The following is a 7,362-nucleotide window of genomic DNA, read 5'->3' on the forward strand; positions in this document are numbered from 1 at the left end:
TGATAAAAATGAACAAGGTGATATCATATTCTTAACTACACATATACACTCAACACAAGGGTAACCAAATAAAATAAGCAAATATCACCCCTAATGGAGAAATACACTCCCATACAGTAATATTTGCAGACTTCAGTACTCCACTGCCCACAGTAAATAGATGATCCATAAGAAACCCAAGAAATATACACCAGAATTGAACCATACTTTGGGGCAAAAGGACCTAATATTATTTTCAGAAACATTTCACCCAAGAGCTAGAGAATATCAATCTATCTCATCAGCCGATAAAACCTTTCCTCAGACCATCTTTAATGCTTCAAACCAAGTCTGTATAACTTTTAAAAAATTTAAACCATGCCATGTGTCTGCTCAGATCAAAAACAAATAAAGCCAGAAATCAGCAATAAAAACAATAGAAAATTTATAAGCATGTAGAAATTGTGCAACATGCTCTCAAATCATCAATGTATCATTTAAGCATTAAACAAACAAAACAATCATGTTTCCCAGCATTGGAGTCTATATGATAACTCTGCTCGTTCCTTTGAGTGAGACATGACTGTGCTTTCCAGGCATGCTGATCTTGGCAAATAAGACAGGGATGTGTTCATGAGGATTGTGAAAATTGGATTAGCACAATTTGGTTTGAAAGCCGAGTCTGAAAATGATTGACATTTACAAGCGAAGACACAGTCAACACTGAGACCACCAGAGCACCAGGCACTCAGGAAATCGAGAGCAGTTGGATCAAATATGGCCTGAAGTTTACACAGACCTGGAACACTGACAACACGTCACCACAGAAGGCCAAATTTCATGCTCACTGAAGTTGACCTTCAATTCAACCTTTTTGCCTAACACTGAAAAAAAAAAAAGCTACACTCAAGGCAGGATTCAAGTGGGAGAATATATTCCTCGTTTGCGATGTTCATTTTCACATCTCAGGGCTTTCCATCTGGGATGCCCTGTAGGTGGCTTGTGCTGGCTGACTTTTTACTAGATAACCCTTGAGTCTGTAAAGTCCCAAGTGACCCAGAGCAGTTTTGCAGTTGGCCACAAGACTAACGGTTCCCAGCTTCACACTAATGTGAATGATGGAATAGAGTTTGGCAGCTCCATTTAGCAGAAGGAGAACAAGAAGTTACAGTCTGCTGTCAATCTTGCCTGAACAGCAGGAAACACTAGCACGTACTCCGAATAGCAGCCAAGCATTAGTTTGAACTTCATGCCACCTCCTTTGTTAAAGTGAACAGCTATAGCCTGAAAGTGTGTGGTATATTCAGATCTTAATTCCAGTTATTAAACAGTTGCTAGCAGCTTTCCTGAATTACAAGGTTGACACTGATGACTGCTCACAAACTTGGTCTGGGACTTAGAATGTCAAACACAAATGAATACTATATACAGTTTAAACTATTTTGCAGCATACTTTTGATGTACATCTGGATGCAACTGTTGTGCCATATTTTACAGATGGTTCAACCTTAAGCAGTTACCATTGCAGAAGTGTGCAGGAAATCTTACCTCTAGGGAGGTCCTTGCAGCCGCACATTTCGGGGACCTCCTTACTATCTCTGGAGAAGAACCATTTCTTTCTGATTGTGGAGATTGATGTGCGTCAAAACTGATAATGTGTAGGTATAATTTTTAATTTTTTCAATTCTGTTTCACAATATAGTTTTGTAGACTTAGTGATTCATTCCTCTTCCCTTCCCTTCTTCTCTCCCATCCTCTCCTCCCACCATTTTCCCCTGTGTTATCAAAATAGTATAGACCCTTGATACAGTTACTTGTTCATAACTTTCTGACATTTAAATGTACTATGACATGTTGAGTATAGGCTGAAAGAGACTTTTAAGGCACAGTCTCATGATTTTTCCATCCCATTCTACCATTTCCACTTTTATGACAAACATAGTTTGAGTGGTCTACTAGCTGTAACTGATACACCAATTTAAGGTAACTTAGATACTTTTGAGTCCAATACCAGAACTGAATTCCTTGTGCTGTGGCTTACAGCTCTAGATCCGGTGGGAAACGCCCCACAGGAGCTCCAGCTGCGTAGGAGGCAATGTGTTCACAGGGACATAGTACTTATGGTCTACACTTGAAAACTGTCACACTCTAATCACTCCATTTTTTTTAAAATCTACTGAGTGCATTTTAGAATGTTCTATTTTGTGAGAAATTAGATGCTCCCTCTCAAATGCGGTGATCAACATCACTTTAAAAATGAAGAAATATTTAAACAAAAAGTACAAAAAGCAAAAATAAGTAAATAAAGCAAAGGATTCCCTGAAGCAAATGAAAACACTGGGTGCCACAAGCTGTGGGATACAGTAACGCTTGAGTTAAAATGGAAGTGTGCAGTGAGAGTAACAACCAGAAGAGAGATACATAAGATTAAAAGAAAGTCACAAACTAACATCATTAACTGAAAAGATAAACAAAAAACAATATTCTACCTAGATACACAATAAGCAGAAAGTACTCAAAAAAATGTAAAACACAGATTAAAGATACACTGTAGCTGAAGCCACAGAAATAACCAGCATTGTAAGAAACTATTTTTAAGTTGGTTAATACATTGGAAAACATCAAATGTTCAAAAACATGCCTGAACTTTGATGAATGATGATTAAATCAAGATATTAAAAATGCAAACATACTCTTAATAAGTAATTACATTGAAGCAGTAGTTTAAAGTCTTCCATCAAATAAAGTCCAGGAACTGACAACTCTACAATTGAATTCTACAAAAAAATAAAGTAAGATTGATTTATTAATGTGTTTGATGTCACACACACACACACAGAAGAAAGCTAGCAAGACAAAAAGGAGAAAAAGGGTGAGAAACAAATCTTTTATTAGTTGATTCATTGCTCAAATGGCCACAACATGAAGCAGGGTTTTGTCCAGGTTAAACCTAGGAGCCTGGAATATCATCCAGTGAGGCAGAAGACAAGAGACCTTTCTTTGTCTCTTCTTCTCTTTATATATCTACCTTTCCAATAAAATATAAAATAAATCTTAAGAAATGATTTCTCATCAGCAAGAGAAAAACATTCAATTGCAGTACAACTTTATATTTGAGAAATATTCCTTTTAACAGGAATTCCTTTTATAGGTATGCATTTTGTGTTAAGGCCAAGCTAGTGCCTTTTAAAGGAAACCCTAAAGTCAGCTGTTCCCTTTCGTTTCATGATTCACACTGCAAATTTCTACATAATTAATCCCATATAATAAATAGGACCTTAAAAATGAATGATATATTTTTAACCTAGAATTCTTACGTATTTTTAAAAGACTTATTTCATTTGTACTGAAATGTCATATGCAGAGGGGAGAGACAAAAAGGAAGGCTTCTATACATGCGTCTGTAGAGGAAGCAGATCTCATTATGTAACACACGCACACACAGTTTAAGAGAACGATACTGCTCTCTCTATGCCCCTTCCATATTGCTTGAACTTTCTGCAAACTTCGTGTGTGTGTTTGTGGCTGTGATATTTCAATGCACAAAAGGAGGGATGGCAGTTGCGTCTTTTAGTAAGATACAACGATGAAGCAAAGCAATTCTACTTATACAACAGCTGAATGGCAAGTTTGTAATAAATGTACAATTCAAAATAAATTTTGGAAGAGCTCTAACACAAGAAAAAGTAGTTGAAAGATAAATTTACTGAAACAATGCACATTCGTGTATAAACATCACAGAAAATAGGCTCTCACTATTTTATTAAACTTGTACTAAAATTTGTGTTGTTTCGCTAAAATATCTAAGCATTTCTGATGTTGAGAATACTTTGTTTATATAGGTTAAAAATCACCTTTCCTCTGTAGAAATTGTAATACCCCATTTACGTGTCTATGCATGGGGCCATACAAAAAATCCCTGGTAACAGCCTATATTATTATGCAATGAACATTTCATATTTAACATGGAATCCAATATTCCATGAAGTATAGCACTGTTTTACCTGGAAGGCTTCAGGTGGCTTTGGCTGTTGATGATGATGATGATTGTCATGTGTGCTGATGAAAAACAAATCCTGCTCCTAGTACATTCACTGTTCTCATCAAGATAAAAAAAAAAGCATTAAATAACTACACAGGGTCAGGTTGCAAAGTGTTCAGCATGATTATACCAACTGTGAACTTTCTGCCACTCTTGGCATTCAAATCTACTTCTGCAGTGGTTGCTATGGCAAGTAATTGTGAATATTCTTTTTCATAGTAAATGAAAAGAAAGTTAAATAATATTAGGAAGCACATGAAAATGGCTGTAGACATGAAGGCTAAGATTAAAGTCCTGAGCATATAAATAGAATTTGAATAGGCATTGATTCACTGTGTTTTTTTTTTAATCCTGAAGATACTTCATCGATAGACAAAGAAATCAGCACTTCTATACAAGCACACTGTGTTATTAAAAAAAAAAAATGGTCCCCACTGAAGTTCAAAAAGATATCTAAGATAGATACTTTCCAGAAGCATTAGAGAATCTTCCTCAGTAACATGCAGAGGGGATAAGAGCAGTGAACCACAAGTAATGAAAGTCTTAACGTTACAATATACAACTTGTTGTCAGAAACCGTTTCTAAGCACAACTCGCGTTCTGAAACTTTCTTCAAATAACAAGTGGCATCTTTAGTCGTCTTTTCACAATGAATTGCATCCTTCATTTATCAGCCACTATGAATCCAGGACCATCTGAAGCTTCCCGATTATAACTGTTTAAAGTTGTTTGTTGGCTGCAGAGCACCAATTATTTAGATATGGGCCATGGCCATCTTCTAGAATAGAAATGGCTTTCTATCATTAGGGACTAATAAAGAGAGATGCAGATAAGTCAAAGTCAGACAATCCTGTGCCCGCATACACTATAGGACATAAAAAATGGGGTTCACTTTCATTCGACAGGCAAATGAACAAGAGTTGAAAAATATATTCTTTATAACTTCAACTTCATTCATACCTTTTTCTTTTATACTTATATGCTTTTATTTACTGTAATAATGTCAGCCTTATTTTCCTGAAATAGTAATATTTACCCAATGTTTTCAAGTCATGAATTCCATGACTGGGGGCTGACAGAGCAATTGCTTAATTTTGCCAAGTCAACAGAGAACTGGGAGTGTTGTGAATGTGGTAAACTAAGCTAAACAAAAACATTACATTTATTTTGAGGCAACTTGACGACCAAAGAAATGCATTTAAAATAGATTTGTGTGCCCTACAGATATTCAGAACTCTGATAAATCTTGTGGCTACTGGATAGTGGTCCTTGTTTCATGTTAATTCTGTTGCTATAGCAAGATGCCTATTGCTGAACAATGAATAGGGAAAAGGGGCTTATTTGGCTCTAATGGTTAAGCATCACAGTGCTGACATCTGACAAGGATGCCGTGAATTCCTCAAAACCTGGTGTAGAAGTGGGAATGGAAGTGACTGCCTAAAGAAGGGTGTTGATGTGAGCAAGGAAGCCATGCAGTGCACAGGAATCAGCTAGTCCTTCAGTGACATTGCACATTCTCAGAAACTAAGCCAGCCTTTGGAGAACTATATCAATCATTTCTGAGTAAAGCACACTAATGATCCAATCACCATTTAGGGGCTGAGCCTTTCTACAAGATTAGACTGCAGATTAAGCTTCCAAGCATGCAGCACTGTGTAGACAAAACGTGTCCCAACCACAGCAGACTCCACCCTGCCCCCTCTCTCTCTTTGCAGTGAAAAGCAATACTGATTTTTCTTTGGAAAATACCATTTCCCTTTTTGTTCCCCATTCTTTCCTTCAGCTTTCATCAAGTCAGCTGTGTATCTTCATGTAGTAAGGTGTATTCAAGTGCCTAAGCCACAGTGAACTATATTTTCTCTCTCCTTTCTTGGCTTCTTTTGCATGTTCATTTATTGTTAAACAATTATTCATGTACTGTGTGGCTGAACAGCAATTCTAGTGTAAACAATTATTTTTAATTGATAGTGAAATGCTTAAAAGACTGTTGTCAATAGACTTATTTATGCTATGTCAGTAATTACCTTAATAGGCATCAAAACAAATAAACAAAAAAAAATTTTTTTTCTGGGAAGTCCCCAAAGTGTGTGTGTGTGTGTGTGTTTTTTAAATTTCACTTACTGAAGATTTTATCTGCAAACTTTTTTTGTCTAGTAACCATTTTTCATGATTCAGTTGCACAGGCTCAGGAATTTCCTCTCTCGCCCTCCTCATCCCTCCTTGCTACTGTTTGTAGTATATGTGAAGGTTGCCTTATATCAGAGTACATTGATACTTGTGCTTTTAGGATTCCTGCCATCACTCTCTGTCTTACTGTGCCACTCCGTTTCTCTCTCATTAACTCTGACTTTAAATAAATAAATAAATAAATAAAGCTATTAAAATAAAGAGTAATATTGGGACTGATATGATGGCCTAGTGGCTGAAGTCCCTGCCTTGTATGTGCCAGGATCCCGTTTCAGCACTGGTTCATTTCCCGGCTGCTCCACTTCCCTTCCAGCTTCCTGCCTGTGATCTTAGAAAATAGTGAAGGGCAGTGCATGGCCTTGAGACTCGAAACCCATGTGGGAGATTGGAAGAGGCTTCTGCTTGCCAAGTGAGCAGCTTGGTGAGAATCTTTGTCTCTCCTTCCTGTAAATCTGACTTTCCAATGAAAATAAATACATCTTATCAAAAGAAAATAAATAAAGGACTCATATCACATGGTGCATCTCAATGGAAGAATGCTTTATTCTAGCGTAGTGATGAGTGATTTACTGGCTGTGGGTGAAATGGTGATTCTTTCTTCATCATTATTGTCCGTAGCACTTGGCTTTTATTCCCAATATACAAAGGGCTGCTTATTTCTACTTTTAAATTTTCTTATTTGGTTGGGCATTATGCTTTTTACTATAATGTGAATTAGTAATATGTTCTGCCAAAAACTTAAAAAAAAAAAAAAAGGAGGGTGGGAGATCAGAAAGGTAGGAACAAGAGAGAGAGTGAGAAGGCGGCATACGCATATTTCATTATATTCTTCAAATTTTGTTTAAAATTATATTGTATTTGTGAAAAACTAATTAAAATTTTGATTTGTTAAAAGTGAAAGTCAAATTTGATTTTAAAAATTGAAAACCAAACACTCAATCAGTTCTCAAACGTGTATGAAAAATGTGAATTATGGAAAAAGTCATGATGAACTAAGATTTCTATGTGCATTTTCACAGTTTTCTTAAATACCCCTAAATACTGCCATACATAAAGCTTACCTGGTCTTCGCACTCCTCTTGCTCTTTCATTTCTAGCCCTGAGCCTTGGAGATGCACAAATTGGTCCAATTACTTTTCCTTACGTCATCCTTT

The 7,362-nt window shown here is 36.4% G+C and overlaps 1 pseudogene; it reads left to right on the forward strand.

Moving 5' to 3' along the window:
- Positions 1-612: 612 nt before the first annotated feature.
- LOC121160219 lies at positions 613-1,218 on the forward strand (annotated as a pseudogene).
- Positions 1,219-7,362: the final 6,144 nt, after the last annotated feature.

Source organism: Ochotona curzoniae, unplaced genomic scaffold, assembly GCF_017591425.1.
Source record: "Ochotona curzoniae isolate NIBS_2020 unplaced genomic scaffold, NIBS_Ocur_1.0 contig_4501, whole genome shotgun sequence".
Lineage (NCBI taxonomy): Eukaryota > Metazoa > Chordata > Mammalia > Lagomorpha > Ochotonidae > Ochotona > Ochotona curzoniae.